We start from the raw sequence: 20,884 nt of genomic DNA on the forward strand, positions 1-20,884 counted from the left end.
GCTGTAGTCAAGTTTTTGTACATGAAGGAGGAGCCAAGGAAGTGAGCTCGACCCCCTCTGTTCTCCATCTCCTTGTGTTGAATGGGGAAGTTCTGCAAGAAGCTCTTCTTCCATTCAGTTGAATGGAAGCCCTGCATTAACATGGCCTCCAAACACAGATGGCAACAGCAGCGGCTTTAAGCCCATTCAGCTGATGAGAATGCTTTTCAGACTTTCCCATCAAGATGTGAAGGCCAGGTGGGACTTGGTGTGGATCCCATACTCATTCTCCAGATGTACATTTTTGGGACACCTGAGCAGGATTCAGTGGGACTCACTTCCATGAAAATACCTACAGATGGCCTGGGAAATGTCTCTATGATCTGGACATGTGATGGAACCTTCTAGATTCTACAGTGCAGGGAGGAGACTTTTGGTTGGTTCTGGTCTAGAGCAGTTATGCATCTTAATTTATAGAGGACAGCTGTCCATTTCGATATGTCTTTGTTTGAAGAATAGTTCAGCATGTCCAGTTGAAAGATACAGATGTATAAGACAGGAGAACAAGGACGTTCAAACTTGCCCTTTTGGTGAGGCTGTACTTTTGTTTAAATTATAGGTGTTATTTCTAGATTTCCATCTACACATAGAAAAATAAGTGTAAGGGAGCTGTTGTAAACCTTTGAGCGTTATAAAATATTCCCTTTCTCCATTTTGTGGGCAGTGCCCTGTGTTGTTTATTTGGGATTATGTGGCAGAAGCGCACATAAACTGATACCCAGTAGGAAGGTACAAGGAGAGCAGGCCCATTGAATCAGTGAGTTGATGCCTATCTAAATTCTGCTGATTCAGTGGGCCTACTCTAGTTGTAACTTACTATTGGATTTTAGCACATGAATATTAAAGTCCTACTTGTTTGTAAAACTCTTGGAGCCTGTCCTAGCGTAATATTATTTCAAGAACAGAAAGCGTATCCTTCTTACCCATTGCTTCCAAATGAGAAGCCTAGGTTACCACTGGATATTAAATTACAGTAGTGCCTCGCTTAACGATTGCCCCGCATTACGATGAATCTGCCTTACGACGATCTTTTTGTGATCGCAATTGCAATTGCAAAACGATGGTCTAAATGGTGGAATTTCGCTTAGCGATGATCGGTTCCCTGCTTCAGAAACCGATTTTTGCTTTACGACGATCAAAAACAGCTGATTGTTGGGTTTTCAAAATGGCCACCAGGTGCTTAAAATGGCTCCCCGCTGTGCTTAGGGACGGAGTCCTCACTATACAGGCAGCGAAAATGGCTGCTATATGGAGGATCTTCGCTGGACGGTGAGTTTTTACCCCATTGGAACGCATTGAACGGTTTTCAATGTGTTCCAATGGGGTTTTTAATTTCACTTTACGATGTTTTTGCTTAACTGTGATTTTCCTGGAATGGATTATTGTTGTTAAGCGAGGCATCACTGTAAGTACTGAGAGAGGAAGCAATAAATGCTGTAAAACAAGTTCTTCCTCACCCCATGTTCTACCCATTGTGCTCTCTGGCTTATTGTAGCTTGTATATATTCCTCTATTATAAGGAGGACCTTGGAATGTTACTTTTTAAAAAGAACTCACATTACTCGCTGCTTTACTCAGACACCTGACCATTATCATTGTTCCCTTAGAGGAAAGTATTTTGTTGTGTTGCTCATTGTGAACAAATTACTGTTATCACTGCACCACCGAAAAAATTAGAAAATATTCTGTTGTCTCCACCCACCTCCGTTGCCAAAGTGTTGTTAAGTTTTGCAGATGGAAATAACTCAGAAAGGCAACCAAGGATTCTGTTTCATTCAACAGGTAGCCCCTTCCCCTCTGCTGTTGCTTTCTGTGTATTAAAGCAGTGGTGTCCAACCTTTGGCCTCCAGATGTTCTTGGACTACAACTCTCAGAAGCCTTCACCAGCACCTCTGCTGCCCAAGATTTCTGGGAGTTGAAGTCCAAGAACATCTGGAGGCCCAAGGTTGGAGACCACTGTATTAAAGGTAATTGATGCTCACCTCATGTGAACATTCTGGTTTTCTTTGTGGTTGATTCATCCATTTCACTTCTATCTGCAGATATGGGCCTCACTGATTAATTAGTACAGTTCTTCACAGGCTGACTGCAGTACCTTTATTGTCCAGAAAGTGGGAACTACTGGTCTAGAGCTGTCCAGATTGCAAAATTCTGGTAGCTGTGGTGAAAATATTTATGAGCCAAACATTACAAACTTGCAAGGTCCTTTGCTTTTCCTGTGTTGACAACCTCATGGACTCATGAGGTAGGAAGTTGGTGAAACTCATGTAGTTTGGGAGTCTGAAAATGTAGCTGATGGGCCATGTTAGGTCCTCAGGGTTCCCAGCGTAGCCAAACACAGTTCTACCCCGACACCAACACCCTTCAATTCTTCAAAAACAGCAAAATAGATCCCCACAATCCTTGGTTAAATGGTGTGCTTTCTAAATGTCATTTCATCCCTGTGGGCTTTCTTGGGGGTAAAAGATACTGAGGGGACGACAATACCTGCATGTAGAAGACAAACTGTGACCCCAGAAGTTTTGCTACTTTTAAGATTTTGACCATATTTTAGGGTTAAGAAGACAGGGAGTTCCTTTAAATGTCCATGGTTAACAAAATGGGTCTTGATCTTCCGAAGTTGCTCACCCCTGAAATACCTGCTGGGACAGTTGGTCTCTCCTGAAGCCATTCCCTGAATAGACAATAACAGGTACAGGCATCTCCCATTTAGTGTTAGACTCTCAACCTGTTCTCCAAAGTCTTGAGAATGATTACACGCATGTGCAGTCAGCCAACGAAATGAAAACACAGGTGCCACCTATGGTATGTTCGATCTACATTGTTTTCTAACGTATGAAGATTGTTTTCTTTAAACAGCACTGGTAAAATCAGATTCAAACTGTTAAATTACAGCCGTTTGCCACCCAGCAACATTTTTCTCTCTTCTCTCGCACCCTGCTTAGACTCTCCCTTTTATAAGAGCTTGCAGAGTGACATACCTCATTTTTAGAGCGGCACGCTGTATCTCTGTGATCCTCTGAATTGCCTTTGAAGCTTAAGAAGAACCCATATGAATTTTGGGGTAATTTGGATGAGTGTTGCTTCAAATCCTGATCCTATCTGGAGCTGCCTCATTTGGGATTTATCTGGATCCAGTGCAGAGAGCATGGATTCTCACTGATTCTCTTTGTTTTATGATATGCAGCTGAAAGAACCCTGATCTGTTTTCCCTGCGCCATTTTCCCACTAAAAACTAACCTTCTTCCATTTGATATTTGGCACTTTCAAAATCTGTCCCTATCACCATAGTTAAAGTCCCCCATTTCTGCTTTAGACAGACAGAGAGACAAACAGCACAGTCTGTTCAATGTCTTTCACCAGTATGTTCTATTAAGTTCTGAGGAGCTTGCTCTATACAGTTGTCCAGCCTTAATGGTGACTCAGGAAGTTATATATAGCAGCCTTATATAGCAGACGTAATGGAAACATTTTTCATTTTTGTCCTGCCCTATTCGCTTTTCTGTTTAATTGGCCTTCAGAAGAGAAGAGGTTTTTTTTTTCCTTCAGTGAAACATCTCCTTTTGCTCACCAGTTAAAAACATTATATTTAGTTTGGCACAGTTGGCTATTTCTACCTGGTGAATAAACCAAATTATAACCCCTTACTTGTGCTACAGGTTGCTGTAACTTTGCCCTTTCCCACAGCCAAAATGAAATTGCAATTTTAAAGCAGGCAATGTAAGCATGGTGCATGTAAGAGAGGGGTGCAAAATTTCCAAACTATGTTGCAAAGAGACTTGAGAGATGCAACCTTTAGAGCAGTGGTCCCCAACCTTGGGCCTCCAGATGTTCTTGGACTTCAACTCCCAGAAAATCTGGCCAGCAGAGGTGGTGGTGAAGGCTTCTGGGAGTTTTAGTCCAAGAACATCTGGAGGCCCAAGGTTGGGGACCACTGCTTTAGAGCAGTGGTTCTTAACTTTGGGTTACTCAGGTGTTTTTGGACTGCAACTCCCAGAAGCCTTCACCACCAGCTGTGCTGGCTGGGGTTTCTGGGAGTTGCAGTTCAAAAACACCTGAGCAACCCAAGGTTAAGAACCACTACTTTAGAGGACTGACCTCAAACTTCTTAGATATGTGCCACAATTTTGTGGACTTTTATGTACAATTTTTATGGACTGTCCATAAGGTAAAGGTAAAGGTAAAGGTTCTCCTTGACAATTTTTGTCCAGTTGTGTTCGACTCTAGGGGGCGGTGCTCATCCCCGTTTCCAAGCCATAGAGCCAGCTTTTTGTCCGAAGACAATCTTCCTTGATCACATGGCCAGTGCGAGTTAGACACGGAATGCTGTTACCTTCCCACCGAGGTGGTCCCTATTTATCTACTCGCATTTGCATGCTTTCGAACCGCTAGGTTGGCGGGAGCTGGGACAAGCGACGGGCGCTCACTCCATCGCATGGATTCGATCTTATGGCTGTTGGTCTTCTGACCCTGCAGCACAGGCTTCTGCAGTTTAGCCTGTAGCGCCACCACGTCCATAAGGGGACAGTGCTAAATCTGAAAATCTGGAATTTTCTCCATGAAAGCTTGCAATATGTTTGATTTTTAGTGATCTGGTAAAAGGTGTTACCCACTCTTCCATTTGTATAATCTTACAGACCAGACGGCCTTTTCTTTGTTCTTCAATGAACTTGGTTAGACTGACTTACATTTACAAAGGAACTGGGGTTTTTTCTTTCATCTCCTTTATTAGAAATAATGCACCTTCTTTGTTCATGTTATTTAATTTCTCAGTTTAAAAGGAAATACTTAGCTGGCATTATTGAAATTATGCCTGGCAATATCCCTGCTAGAAGCAGGAAAATCAGCTTTTGGTGTTTACAGTAAATCACACTAGAAGAAAACTGGGCTGGAGTCCAGAATAAACATCTTGCTAATCCAAATACCTTGCATTTTACAAAGGGACTGCATTCATTTGCATATCCATTTATCAGTGTCATAGGTTTTAAGTTCAACACACTGGAACTGCATTCAGCTTTTATCTGTGCTATCAGTGATTGTCTTTCATTAGAGGAGTGATAGAGCATAATTTATGTTTGGAATTATGCATTTCTGGAGGGCAAAGTGCTATTTGCAGTCTGTTCTGCTTTGTAAAATACTCCAAATTCCTTTTGAATGCAAGTGGACCTATTCATTTGATTTATTATGGGGGCAGAGTAGAAACATTCCTATTATTTCTGGTTGATAGAAGACTCCAGTCTACTTAAATTTCTCTTGCCAACAAAGAAAACAAAAGCCTTTGAAATATGGCATTATTTCCGTAAGTCCCAATTAGTTGGTTCAGAGGGAAATGACTCTGGATGTTCATTCAAATCCACGAAAAAGCTATATACCTTCAAACTACTTTCAAATGCAACACCACACCACAGTGGGGTGAGTGACAGTCACTTTACCAAGCGTGGGGGGGGGGAACACACCCAAGTAATTATTGGCACACTCATTTTGAAATAAAGTTGTGAAGTTCTCTCAATCTTAATTTTGTTGCATTTTTCAAAATCTTACCCTGCATTTTCTTCTCCTTTGTCTTTATAATGGGGACAAAATGGGATGACCATCTTTCCTGCAATGAAATTTATATATATTTTTTGTACATACTTTTGTGTCTTTAATTGCACATTTTTACTTAATGCCTGGATTTATTTTCACTTTATACCTGATTTACACATTTTACCCGTTCCTAATGTGTTTGTACATTTAGTGGGGTGGTGAATACACATTTTGCCTGCTTACATTTTTAACTGTGCCTACTGCATTTCTTCAAAATGGCTTGTAGGACTCACCATTGTAGGGGTTCTCAAGGTGGGGGGGTCTTTCCACTCACAAGGGCTAAAATCCTATTGTGGGAAACTTCCCCTGCCTTTAGCCCTGGTGGCCCTTTAAGTCCCACTGGCTCCCCCTCCCCTTAGCCCTGGTGGCTAAGAATTCCCCCAACCCAAATTTTGGCTTCCAGCGTTGTCAGTCATGGCAGTTTTTAGTGAATGCAGAAGTCAGCCTTAATTGTCCCCATCCTTGCATTTCCAGGGAGTTGAGTTTCTATCATTAACCTGCTGGGCACAGTTCATCCAACTGGGGTCCAAGTTGACTTCACCGGGGTTCTCAAAGGTCCAGGTCTGGAGAAACATGTGTGGAAGTATGAGGCCGGATCTGGGAGGCAGCCCTTTTTGGGAGGGCTGGTAAGTGTGGGTAATGGGGACAGGACTCTGTGGTTCTGCTCCACCCAGAGCCTCCTTTCTCATCCCTGTTTCTGCCTGTGTCTCCAGCACCGAAGCTAGGTTGAGGTAGGTTCTGCAGCTCCTGTTGAGCAGTGAGGATGCTAAGGCTGGGGTGGTACGGTATCAGCTGGAGGCTGTTTTGCCAGAGCCTCGGGTTTCTGACCCCTTTCCTGGTCAAATGGGCTAGGCAAGAGGAGAGGACTCCACTTGTGATCTATCCCTGTTTGTACCTCCGCGGAGGTACAAAAGATGGGGTCCCAGGGCTAGACTGCCTCTTCCCATATCTCCTCTCCATCTGATGTGGTTGGTGATGACCCTGAGCCCTGCGATTCCAGTCCTCTTTATTCCCAACATTGCACCCTTTGCTGGCTGTCCCACATCAGGTGGTATCTTCTCTTCCACCTGGTGATACACCAGGAGTATTACTCTCTCCAGGGCTGTCCTGGGTTTGTGTGGTGGGACCAAATGGCTTGCTGGGGCCACTTGAAGTTGCTCCCTCACAGAAACATGTAGGAGGAAGCACACAGGAGACTTACAGGTTTCCCTAACTGGCTATTGCATGCCCAGTAGCACTGTCAATTGGATAATCCGTAATCCACAGCTGGTGGTGAAGGCTTCTGGGAGTTGCAGTCCAAAAACACTTGAGTAACTGATTTACATGATTGTTCTTATGTGACAACCTACTCAATAGAAAATGAAAAAAACAATCCTCTATATTTTTAAATCCAAAAGAATTAAATGTGAAACTAATCACAAAGTTTGACCTAGCATCATTTCTTGTTTTTAAACAAATAGCCACCACTGGGGAAAATATGAGTCTGATTGTGCTTACGGGATGGGCATCAAATGGGAGGCATGAAAATTTGGAGTTCTGAATCAAGATTCGTATTTAAAGGTTGAACCCAAGTCAAACATGCCAAAGCTGAATGGCGTGAGCTACGCTTCTCAAACAAACCATACAAGACTTTTTGCACACCTTATGCAAGGCTTCCCGTCCTTGGGTCCCCAGATGTTCTTACACTACAACTCCCAGAAATCCTGGCTAGCACAGGTAGTGGTGAATGCTTCTGGGAGTTTTATTCCAACATCTGGGGACCCAATGTTGGGAACCATTGCATTTCAGAAAGCAAAGAGTAGAGGAGAGTTCTAAGTCACATTCTTGGCTGGCAGCAAGAAATCTCAAAGGAATTAAATTGCTTCTTGAGATTTTTCATCATGTCAAAATACCTGAAACTCATAAGAATAAGAGGTTTAGTTGGCATCTTTCTCCATCCCATGTCCTATCTGTCTCTCATTTTAAGAGCACACACCTTCATGTGAATTTAGGAATAAAGTGCCAGTGAACTGGCTGTTTGCCTTGTGCCATATGAAGCACGATTCTTCTTCATGCTGTGGTACAGATTATTTTGAACACATGTTGAAAAGAGAAAAACTTGTGAGCATTTTCAGTATTTTTTTTTCAGTAGGTTCTTAGATTGACAAACAGCCATCTTTAGCGGTTGAAAATGTTTTTAATGGTTTGTTGGTGCTAAGACAGGCAAGAATGCTGTCTGCATCTGTTGAAAGGTTAAACTAATGGGAATCTTTCTTAGGGAATACATTTTGTTTCATTTCTCATTCTCTTTTATGTTGACTGTATACTATTTTAAATTCTCTTGCCATTTTTCACGTAAACTAAAGGGCAGGAGATCTGTATTTGTCAGCAGTTTTGTTCTGTTCTCCTCTTCCTTCCTACTATCTTGCCTTTGGAGACAAGCAATCATTGTTGAAGTTCCTTGTTTTGGAGGCTTGCTTGTAAGGTGAAAGTTCAGTATTGACAGAATTGTTATTAAGAAAAAGAAAAAGCAGTGTTTAAAAGGAAGACAGCTGGATCTTCTATTTACTATAACTGGCCAATCAGCTCTGATGTGAGAAAAATCCAGAAATTAACTATCAACTCCTGATATAAGTGTTAAACTAACTCCTAGAGTGCAGAATCATGCAGTATGTCTGAAACTGTTGAAGTCTCCGTCTAAAATGTAGTTGCTAATCCCATATAAAGTAGATCTACTGAAACAAGTGTTGAATTGTGAGTCAAGATTTATGGAAATTCCATTGATTCCACTGGGGCTAATCAATTTCATGTGGGACTAGAGATGTGAAGAAGATGTGCAGATTGTTGTCCTAATCAGCTGAAGCTATTTGGACAGAGCGCGACAACTCAGCAAAGAATTATTCAAACTCTGTCACCTTCCTCCTATCTAGTTGGAGCAAGAGAAGTTCACTATAATTAAAAAAAAAATGTCATCAATAAACAGCCCTTCCCTGTTAAGAAACAAAGCACACAAAGAGAGAGAGAGTTGTCTATTTCACCAAGCACCAACAAAATGATTCTGAGGGTTCATTGGTTCCTGGGGGGGGGGGGGGGGAGAGATGGAAATACTGCTGCCTCATTGCTAGAACTCGCAAGATTAAAACTCAGCATTGAACAGGAAGAAAATAGGAAAATCTGCCAGTTTTCCTCCTGTCCATACACTAGCACTTTCCACTAAAGTAGGAAGCAAGGCAGGTGCAAAAAAATGCTGAGACTGAGGGGTCCCATTTGGAAAAGAAACACTTCCATCTGGGCAGCACACTGAAATTTATGTGCTATTAAAGGTAAAGGTTCCCTTTGACATTTTTAGTCCAGTCGTGTCCGACTCTAGGGGGCAGTGCTCATCCCATTTTTCAAGCCGTAGAGCCAGCGCTTGTCCGAAGACAGTTTCCGTTGTCACATGGCCAGCGTGACTAGGGAACGCTGTTTTACCTTCCCACTGAGGTGGTACTTATTTATCTACTCGCATTTGCATGCTTTCGAACTACTAGGTTGGTCAGGAGCAGGGATAAAGCGACTGGCGCTCACTCTGTTGCATGGATTTGATCTTATGACTGCTGGTCTTCTGACCCTGGAGCACAGGCTTCTGCGGTTTAGCCTGCAGCGCCACCACGTCCCCCTATGCGCTCTTAATGTGGCTTCTTTGGCCAGGTAGGAAACACAGATTGGAAAGAGAGGCAAGAGAGAAATTTGAGCAGGCAGGTGATGGAAATCTCTGCCTTAGGAGTGCTGGAGAAAGGACAAGAAGGTGAATTACTGGACACAACTCCTCCAGTTGGAGAGAGGAAATGGGTGTTTGTTGATTATTTAATAATTCTAAGCAGTGGATGAGTTTTTTCCCCTATGCTTTCTATGTGTGCTTGCTTTAATTCTCGAGAGGAAAGGAAACTAGTGTAAATTCCGTAGCTTAGTTTTGTTCTACAAACCACCCTTACAAGTGCAAGAGCCACATGACGAGTGCCCGGGAGGTCCTCACTGTCCTTGATGGTGAAGAAGAAAAAAAGAATTTGCCTGTGAACACAGGACAAGAGTGGGTTTGCATTCCTAATTGGGGCTAATAATTAGATTCATGCCGCTGTCAGGAGGATGAAACACTTTAAAGAAAGTCACCTGTTTAAATCTATAGTTGTGCATTCTGTTCTTTCACATTTCCTCTTTTTATTAAAAAATATTAATATTAATACAAAGTGTTGTTGGCCTATTATAAATCACAATTAGACATCTCAGAGTACCTAAGCCAATGAAGCACTTCTTTCCAAATTGATCTCAACTGTCTATAGTACTTCGTCCCAAATGTCAAACTAGGGGAATAAAAATCCTTCTATTAAATTAGGCTACTTACAGAGGGCTGTTTTCTTTCTGAACTGATAGATATTCATTTTGGCCTAGGCCTTGATAGCCAGTACCATTTGCCAGTAGTTAGCCTCACTTCTTCATAGGCATAAATATCAGAACTAGAGGAAAGAAGAAAATGCTACTTGGTTTGGCTTTGCTCCATGCTGGTGACTTTTGGTACATCATGGCTTCCAATCCTGATTTTGCTGACATTTGCTTGAACCACAGACTATTAACTATAATGGGGTTCCAGTGGAACATCATCCCTCTACAGTGGTGCCTCAACTTACGACCATAATCCGTTCCAGAAGATGCATGTACGTCAAAATGGTCGTAAGTCGAAGCACCATTTCCCATAGGAATACATTGAAACCCCATTAATCTGTTCTGGCCAAAGAAAAAAATATCACTCCCCCCCCCCAAAAAAAACCCCAGCAAAACTCATTGGAAATGTGATTAATCCCTTCCGGCTGAAGGGGGGAAAAGCAATCAAGCATGCAAGACCCATTGCAAATGCACAGAAAACAAATGGAGTAGATTGGAAATGCACAGAGAACAGAGTGACAAGGTTAGAAATGCAAAGAAAACAAAGGTAAAAAGCAAGGGAAGCATGTAGGACCTGCAGGACTGTAGGCAGGACCTGGCAATAAAAATCATGCCAGAGGCATAAAATCGCTCAGTTTTGCCCCATCTCCCATACTCACTACTGGTGGCTCACCTGCACTCTTCAGATGCGGGAAATTCACCCAGTGCCTGCAGCCATGGCTGAAGGACGTGTTGGTGCTTAGCCATGCAGGGAGGCTTGTCCTCCTTCCCCCTGCCTGGAGCGGCTAGCCAAGCAGGGAGAGGGAGGAGCTGCTTCTGCAACTGGCAAGGAGAGCGGGAAGCTTGCAATGCTTCAAAGCATGACTGGACAGGCTGGTTCCAAGGACCAGACCCATATTAGGGATGGGGATATTCTTATACAGTATTCTTGACCCCAATCAGACATATTGAATTGCTTGTAGGGCTTTTCTCATCTTTGCCTGAAAGAACAAGGAACTAGAGATGGAGATATTCATATCCGTTTATGAATACAAATATCCCCATCTCTACCCTATCTCTAATTCCTTGCCCTTTCAAGCAAAAATGAGCAAAAACCCCAGAAGCAATTCAATATGCCTGATTGGGGTTAGGGATAAAAAAAAACTTTGCTAAATTGTCAAGAATACTGTTTAACATGGCATGGTGAGGAACTGCAGGGTGTGAGTCCTATATTCATTGGAGCATTGGGAGGAGGACCAGTACAGTCCCTCTGGGCTCTCTGCACAGTTACAGCACTCGCCCATTCAAGCAAACGGCTCAACATGAACCTAGATAGGCTGATGTTGCTTAGGAATTTCTGCATCTTAAAGGACACTTCATGGTGAGATGTGTTGGATGCTGCCTGTCAAATACCCACACGCTTGTGCGCATATGTGAACAAGCGTGCACTCTCTCTCGCACAAGAGTGCGCACACTTGTCTGGATGCTCACTTGTGTGCATGCACAAATGGCAGCACGGTGCTTGCACTGGCATGCTGGAGCATGCACACAGGCACAAATGGGCTGTCCAGGGGTGAGTGCATGCGGGGTGTGGAGCGGGAGGTCTGTCTCGGCGGCCCAGCCTGGCTCAGGCGACAGACTGGCACTGGGTCGCCGACCGGGTGTTGGGGACTTCTGAAATGCCCCCTGTTACTGTGCATGTAACTCCAGGGAAGTGTTTCTGATATTTTATTCTGAGATTTTATATTTCCCAGCTTCTGTAAGGAAAAAATTGTGTAATCCAAAACACTGAGGGTTTTTTTCCCTGTTGAAGACATTTGACCTTGTGGTTCTTGAGGTGCCATGCAAATACATATTAAAACAATCTAAAATTACTTGGAAGAATGATTCAAAACCAAGGAAAGAAGCCTGCATAGTGAAACTGTGAGGCAGATTCGGTATCATACTCCTGTTTTGAAAGGAGAAAGACAATTTTAATAAAAGTCCATCAAGAAATCCCATTAATCATTTGCAAGAGCTTATAATTATCCAGTGGCTGTTTGTGAGTGCTTGGTGACTATCATATTCTCTGGGCTGTCTCCAGACTGTCTTAAAGCGGTTTATTACTCATTTGGGTAGGTGCCAAGTTCCAACATGCTCGTTAACGTCACTCTGCTTCCATAAACATATAATTAATTCAAGTTTATGACAGAACTATTTTTGTTGTATTAATACATATTATTTTACCCTAAAAAGCATGGCAAGATGCAACTAACTGCTAATGTTCATTCAGTCGCCTTTCTCATTGCATTGCAGTTTCTGCTAATTTATTTATTTATTGCACTTCTAACCCTCAACCAGGTGAATTAAAAATTCTACTGTGAGCTACATCTGGAATACCTTCTGATCCAATGGCAATTCCAGTGTAGTTGGCATTAGCCAAGGGGTTAGGATTAGAAGAAGAACTCGGTTTTATGTCTTGTATTTGCTGAATACAATTCCAGAGCCTCATGGGAGAAGCAGAATCTGTCACTTCAGCTTCTTAGACTCATAGCTCACCCAAAAATGGCATAGGGTTTTTATTTTGTCCCATTATGATATCAGTAGCATGTGAGGACACTGTTCATCATCATGTGGGTGACATTGTCAGAAAGTGCCTACTTATAGATTTATTTTGATGTGGATATGTCTGTTTATGTGGGGATTCTGCAAGAAAATTTGTTTCTGAATTGACAGGTGGTGTTAATATTAAAACATGTTAAATTCAGCATAACGAAACATAACTGAAGAAGCTACTTGGATGAGTAGCAAAATGTTTCAACCTAATAAGAAAGGAGTCCAGTTGCCATGACTCAACTTTCAGGTAACCTCACCTGGATGACTGAGAATCTTCACAGATATGTTTCCTTAAAGCCAACCCTTCACAGCCTTACCAGGATTGGCTTACACCACACTGGTGTGGCTTCCATGAATCGAAATAATCTCCACAATTCAGACTTCAAATCACGAGTTGTCTATTTCTTGAAGACAATTAGTATAGCCCCTCCATTGATGCCCCATTGAGCCTTGGAATGTGACCAAGATTCCCTCTGAGGTGTGCACCTGTATGCGGGGGACTCTGCCCCACTCCATGCAGCCTTCTTCCTCCTCCATGCATTGACAGCTATAATATTCAGTCCCTTTTGTTTTGATTGTGATGGAACCCCACACAAGTGTGGATTGCGCACGCACAGGGGTGAAGTTGCACGAATGAGGGGCACAGCCCCATCCAGAAGTGCTGAAAATTAGAGGGAATGGTGACTGTGGCAATAAACTGCAGAGTGCCAAAGGAGAAACAGAAGCAAAAATTGATCAAGAAGACATGAACAATTCATGCCATCCTTTCCAGGGTGGGTCAGAACAAGTATGTGGGGAAAAGGTCTGACTGACTATTCTGACCAGATAAATGGAAAGAGTATCCATTTTTATATCCGATTGGCAAGGGGCAGTTTAGCATTGACAAGCCATATGTCGATCTCCTAGAACGTCAAGCCCCGAGCTGTAAGAAATTTTACGAGTTAATCGACAGTGTTAACACTCTATCAATAAAAGCTTCACAGATAAACTAAGTAGATAGTTAAAGCACTATCCTAAATAAATTCAGTATAAAAAGGTTCATCTGGTCTATGGTCCAGAAGACGGTGGTTGTATTTCAAGGGAGCTCAGAATCATCTTCTTTTCTACACATATTGCTTGTTGATGGCTGTTATTCAAGAGACTTAGGAACACATGAATATTGGTCCATCTGTTCTTAAAGGGTCTGGATGATTCTGTTTTTCCTGCCTTGATTTAGCACCCAGCATGATTATTGCATTTGTCTAAGCAGCTCATGGACATAAAAACAAATAGACATCTGTCTTCTTGTTCAGTAAAATTAAGGAGAATATTGGCATTAGGTAGGAGAACTGAGGGAATAGTTCACAGAATTAATTTAGTCTTGTGGATATATAAACAAAGTTTCTTCCCTCTTTTAAAATCAAAATCTTCTGTAAATATCCTCTGTTGTATTAGGCATTGCATATGGACAGCACTTTGTAAATCAGACTGGAGATTAGTTTGCTTGGAAAAATATCTTATTTACCATTCTTGAATATCTTAAAGAAATATTTCCTAAGGCACCCCCAGGTAAAGATATTACCTGTTCATGACAGGTAAAGAGAGTAGAGTGACACACCTTTCAGTAGTTGCCTTCTTGTAATCTTCTCTGTATTGTTCCAATTTTAATATATGTGCTGCCAAATTGAGAATGTGGAATATGATAAAATGACTAGAGAATTGATTACCAATGTATTAACAGCAGCCAGATTAATGATAGCTAGGAACTGGAAATCAAATTCTGAATTTCGAATGGAAGAATGGAATTATGAAATATGGAACATTGCCATAAATGATAAGTTAACTTGTAACTTAAAGGTTAAGAAAGGAGAAATGAAAAAGAATAATTTCAATGATATATGGGGCAGATTTCTTGAATATGTGCTAAAAAGAGGAAAAGGGAAAGCTCTAAATCAAGAATCAATGCAGTTCTGGGGAAGAGGACAATAAAGGAAGAAGAAGAATAAAGATAGAGGAAGAAGAGGGTTACTGCAAGAGGTCACGACTATGGTGGTGGGGAACAAGTCTATTTGCATTTTGGTTTATGTCTTTTATGTTTATGTTGTAGTTTAAGGGAAAATTGTTGCCTTCTTGTACATCAGTGCAAAATAGGAGCACTGTTCTTCAAGGCATATTGGATCAATCTTTTCTTCTTCTGTGCTGCTGTGGCCCTTGAAAAGAACAGGCTGCCTCATCCCCACCCCCAAAAAGTCCACACAGATCCTAATGCTCTCCAATACATTGCTCTCTAGTGTTTAGTGGGCACCACACATCGTTGTCCTCCCTTCTTGGGAAGAAAACGATGACAAACCTCGACAGCATCTTAAAAAGCAGAGACATCATCTTGCCAACAAAAGTCCGCATAGTCAAAGCTATGGTTTTTCCTGTAGTGACGTATGGAAGTGAGAGCTGGACCATAAAGAAAGCTGACCACTGAAGAACTGGCCGCTTTTGAACTGTGGTGCTGGAGGAGGATCTTGAGAGTTCGCTGGACTACAAGGAGAACAAACCTATCAATTCTAAAGGAAATCAACCCTGAGTGCTCACTGGAAGGACAGATCCTGAAGCTGAGGCTCCAATACTTTGGCCATCTCATGAGAAGAGAAGAATCCTTGGAAAAGACCTTCATGTTAGGAAAGTGTGAAGGCAAGAGGAGAAAGGGACAACAGAGGATGAGATGGTTGGACAGTGTCATCGAAGCAACCAATATGAATTTGACACAATTCCGGGAGGCAGTGGAAGATAGGAGGGCCTGGTGTGCTCTGGTCCATGGGGTCACGAAGAGTCGGACATGACTGAACGACTAAACGATGACACAGTTATATACAGCCCCACTCTACCCCCACCTCCAAACTGTGCTTCCATACCATACCCTGTCAGAAAATTTGGATGGCAAACTTATTAAAAAGCTATTGAAGCAGATGCTTCTTCTAAAGAGGTTTGGCTGTTTGTTGCTGAAGTTTGACCAAAGCCCTTTGGTAAATGCAGGAAATGCTTGTTCTTAAGCTCTTTTTGTGTTGTGGCTTGCCACCATATTTCAGCAGCTCAGCATTGAAAGGGTGCAATCAGTGGAATTTTGCCTCAGACCTACCAAAATTGCCCATTCCTGGTTCAAATCAGTGGGATTTCTACCCATGTTACCATATTAATTGGAGCAAAGTTTCCTGCATCTTATTGGGGGTGTAAGGAAGAAGATCTCAATAGACTTTTATCATTACTGGGATACTTCAGCCTAATGTAGTTAAAGCACAAATTAACAGGGCAAGACAGATACTGAGAAACAACTTACTAGAAAACGGAGTCAAAAGAGAAAATGACTAACACCATTAGTTGTCACCTTCATCTCACAACTGAAACCACTCCCATGCATCATCAATAATCTACAACCCATTATGAACAACAACATGCCAGTTTCCCAAGCCTTTGGTAGCCAGCCTGTATAACTACTGACTCACAACAGACTGCACAACATGGATGCAAAAATGATCTGCAGACCCTGCCACAAACCCAGATGGAAACTCTGTACCCACATCTATTCTGACAACACAATTGCAGGCCCCAGCAATGTCACCCACAACATCAGGGGCTTGTTAAATAATTCATCTGCTAATGCGATCTGTGTCATTCTTTGCCAGCAATGCCCACCTCACTCTATATAGGACAAACAGGAGAATGTCTGTGTAAAAGAATTAATGGACATTTCTGTCTCCCTGGACACCCGGGACCTGCAAATGACTATAGTAGAGAAAAATTACAACAAAATGAAACTGGAAAGAGAGACAGCTGGTATAAGATACAGTATGTGCATAAGTTCCAGCACATGTCAAAAGAATGACCAGAGATTCTTAGTTCATTATATATGTTAATAAACAGTTCTCCTTTCAACCTTGTCTGTGGGATAGACCCTTCACCAGAAGCAGATGTTGACTCTTTCAATTGATCAACTGCTGCATGATTCTAAAGAGTAATGGACTCTCCAAAAATTGACATTTACCTGAGGCTCCTGTTAATTTGCATCTCATAGGAAATGCGTGCAATTTCCATTCTTACTCTTATTTACTTGTTATCAATAGTGTTATTGATAGCCTGTTAATCCATTTACCAACACCCTGTATATAACTGCTGGTTTTATTTCACTCCAGTGTCTGAAGAAACAGATCTAAAAAACTGACATGGAAAAATAATAAGTAGTCTCCAAGATGCAACAACATTTTTGGGGGTCTGGATATACTTCAAAAGATTTGTTGAAGAGCAAGAGGAATAGGGATGTAAATCCTCACTTATCTTGTCACCACACTGTTGCAAATGGGAGAGATACAGCCATGGGTATGACCAGGAGGGTGCTCTGCAGTGCCATAAATTTTGGGATGTAGTAGACCTTAATCAAAGACCAGAATCCAACTGAAAACTTACACCTGCATACGTCACGTAAGTTCTACTAATTAATGAAGGGCTGGCCACATGACTTATACATTCTCAGGTGTACGAGAGTCCAGGCACTCTGTGGCACTAAAACCAGCAGAGAATCATTTGTATTTGCACAACTATACCAAAAATATCAAAAGAAATCGGGGAAGAATTAATGAGGGAAAGAAAGACAGGCCCTAACACCCTAATTGTGTAACCTATCTACTCAAAGCCCATACAACAAACATCTCTCCGTAATCACACACACACACGCACACACAGAGAGTGCTAATAGTATAATAATACTTTAGTAAGAATAATAAAGTAAGCTGAGTAAGATAAAGCAAAAAAATTAATATAGAGCTATGAAGGCTATAGAGGAACTCTTCATAGCTCTTTTAACAGCTCCTCTATAGTTTTCATAGCTCTATGTCTAACAGGAACAGGACATTGAGGTCATGTACCTGCCTCTTTTCTCCACCTCTGTGGTCCTCAGTGGAAGTGCTTGTGGGTAGCCTCAAGAGTTTCTTGTGTCAGGACTTGGAAGGAGGTGGGCTCTCGGTGATATTGGGGGGAGGAGATGGGATGACTAGGAGGGGGCTCGAGATCCTGATTCTGGTGTGAGAGAGCCCCAATGGCCCCTCAGAGCAAGAGGAGCCATGGTCAGTGGTTAGAAAATGAAGGGAGCCATGAGGCCAAAATGTTGGGAAACCACTATCTTAACGTGGTGCTGGAGGAGACTCTTGAGAGTCCCCTGTACTGCAAAGAGGAGAGACCTATCCATTTTGAAGGAAATCAACCTTGAGTGCTCACTGGAAGGACAGATCCTGAAGCTGAGGCTCCAATACTTTGGCCATCTCATGAGAAGAGAAGACTCCTTGGAAAAGACCCTGATGTTGGGAAAGTGTGAAGGCAAGAGGAGAAGGGGACGACAGAGGATATGATGGTTGGACAGTGTCATCGAAGCAATCAACATGAATTTGACCCAACTCCGGGAGGCAGTGGAAGACAGGAGGGCCTGGTGTGCTCTGGTCCATGGGGTCACGAAGAGTCGGACACGACTTAACGACTAAACAAAAATCTTATCGTGAAACGAACAGAAGTTAAGTATTCTTGTACTATCTGTCATCACAGTTCCATGGGCACAAAGGTGTGCCCATGATCTGAGAATTCTGTTATTGCAGCCTCATGAGGAGTGGCACGATAATTGTGGGTTTTCAGGATGTTGTCTTCTGTGGAATGAGCAGCAAAGGTACTACCGTGTTTCCCCAAAATAAGACACGGTCTTATATTAATTTTTGCTCCAATAAATGCAGTAGGGCTTATTTTCAGGGGATGTTTAATTTTTTATGTACAACAATCTACATTTATTCAAATACAGTCATGTCATCGTCTGGTTGCTATACAATGGTGGAGGGTGGGGCTTCACTTAACTGGGGCTTATTTTTGGGATAGGGCTTATACTACGAGCATCCTGAAAAATCATGCTAGGGCTTATTTTCAAGTTAGGTCTTATTTTCAGGGAAACGGTACCAACAGTAGAAAAGTGGGTGGAATCAATCAGAACCCATGCAAATTGTCTTTTCTCTCATGCTGTTTCCCAGAAGTTTCTTCCACAACATATTTCATCTTTATGTGATTGTTTTCTTTGTCATTAGCAGTACCAGGTTTTGTTTGTTTTGTTTTGTTTTGTTTTTTTGGCTGCTTTCTTTCTTTTTCCTTTTATATTTTCACGGTATATTTAAAACTGAGAAACACTCTGAACTGATGCAGCTGAACAAAGTGATTAATACCATCATTTATAATACAATAAAAAGAATGAATGGAATTGCTGCAGCACAAGCCAAAGATGAAGGTGGGTCCTCAGTGAGCTTCAACCTCTGATTGTTTTAAGCACTATTGTTAATGTTCTCCGAAGACTACTGGCAGCAAGTGCAGCATTTTGTCCAGAGAATGGAATTTTCTCCTAATCTATTTGAACTAAGCTAGAGCAATGAGCTATTCATTTTTGCAAACTGAGCCTCTGCTACTGCAGGTATCACTATGCAAAGAAGGATGGCTGCAGTAGGCTCACAAAGCACTGTTGATATGGATTTGGGCAGGCTCATTTGTTAACGCAGAGGCTTTCCTCATCAGCAGTGGAAACAAAGCAGCCTTTTGTTTGATCGCTCAATGAATATTTTTGAAGTGTGTTAGATAGCTCAGTGAGTGAGGTGTCTGGCCGAGGAGCCAGAGGTTGGGAGTTCAATTCCCCATTGTGCCTCCAGATATAAGAGCCAGCTTGTGTGGCCTTGGGCAAGCTCCACAAACTCAGGATGCCCCCACTTTTGAGTACTCTCTACCTAGAAAACTTTAAAAAGAGTCACCATAACTCAGAACTGACTTGATGGCACACTATTATTATTATTATTCAAAAATACCAGACACAGCCAATCAACATTATAAATACACCGACTGCTATTACATAACAGATACAAGTTTTAACCAAAAACCTAGGTATCTGTTAAATATTGGCACAGTAGATATGGTGTTCCTAATATTGCCATTTTTTTGTAGTTCTGATGATGTTATTTCTGAAATCTGCAACTGATTATAATATTGTGTGAAGTTTCTTGATATTGTTGCCAAAACCCGGATAACTATGGAGACCAGCGAAGTGTGTTTCACCCACAAGTGAGATGTTTTGATTGCCAGCTTTCTGTATTTTGTTAGTTTTTCCCATTCTTTATTTTCAACTTTGTCAACCCCTGGAATTGCAACGTCAATGATCCAGACATTTCTTCATTTTGTTACTATTATGTCTGGTGTATTATGTTCAAGGAGTCTATGGGGTCTATCAGTCAGGATCCGAATATCTCACAAGATTTGACTTCATCATTTTCTGACAGCTTTTCTACCTGATGTTCCCATGGGTTTTTGGAGGCTGGCAAGTTATACTTTTTGCATAATGCCCAGTGCACTAGTTTTGCCACTCTGCCATGTCTAATTTTGCAGTCTGTTTGTGCAATGTTTGGATATTTGCAGATGAGTTGTGACTAGACACGGGGACCAAGATAAAAATGAATTGTGATATTTGTTGAATAGCGCTGATTCATTGAATATTCGTTCCTTCCTATTTATGAGATCTGGAGACCCTGATGATTATGAAGGAACGAATATACACCTTTTATATTCATCAGTTCATCCCCATCTCTAGCCTCTGCCTATGCTGCTGTGGATCAGCTGATCCATAGGGCATAGACAGACAGGGCAGGCCTGCTAGAAGGGAATCACCTTCCCCCACCGCCGCAAAGACAGCTAGGATGGGAGGTTTCCCTTAGGATAGGCTTCCCTTATCTTTCTATTCCCCTGTTTGCAAAGACAGCTGGGGTGTGTGTTTCCCTTCGGTAGGCTTTCCCTATCTTTCTATGCCCATGTGGATCAGCTGATTCACACAGGAAGCCCAAAGGGGACCCCCCCCCCCATACACTGTTTGTAATGGAATGGAAGCTAGACTGGTGGAACAGAAATTGCTGGTCCAGCATCCTAGCTTCCATTCTGGTGGAGGCAGTAGTGACGGAGGAGGCGGCGGCAGCAGGACAAGGTATGGAAGTGACAGGGGCAGAGATGGAGGGGCAGGCTGTGGAGGCGCAGCTTTCCAAAAAAAGAGAAGAGACGAACCAACACCGATTCATGGCTCATTGGTTCACCCAGGGAAATTTGTGGTTTGTGATTCATCAACCTTTAGGAAACATGAACCAAGATGAATCACCATTTTGGCACTTGGTCCTATATCTCTAGTTGTGACACCGTTTCATCTTTTTTTTGGCAGAGTGGACATTTGCTGTTCGCACTAATTCCGTGAATTTTAGCTTTCATCACA

At 42.1% G+C, this 20,884-nt stretch overlaps 1 protein-coding gene across 5 annotated transcripts in view; it reads left to right on the forward strand.

Moving 5' to 3' along the window:
• The window catches only part of GRID2 (glutamate ionotropic receptor delta type subunit 2), a 963,252-nt gene that overhangs the window by 537,116 nt on the left and 405,252 nt on the right, over positions 1-20,884 (forward strand). The gene's annotated exons all lie outside the window — the stretch shown is intronic.

This window comes from Pogona vitticeps, chromosome 5 (genome assembly GCF_051106095.1).
Source record: "Pogona vitticeps strain Pit_001003342236 chromosome 5, PviZW2.1, whole genome shotgun sequence".
Lineage (NCBI taxonomy): Eukaryota > Metazoa > Chordata > Lepidosauria > Squamata > Agamidae > Pogona > Pogona vitticeps.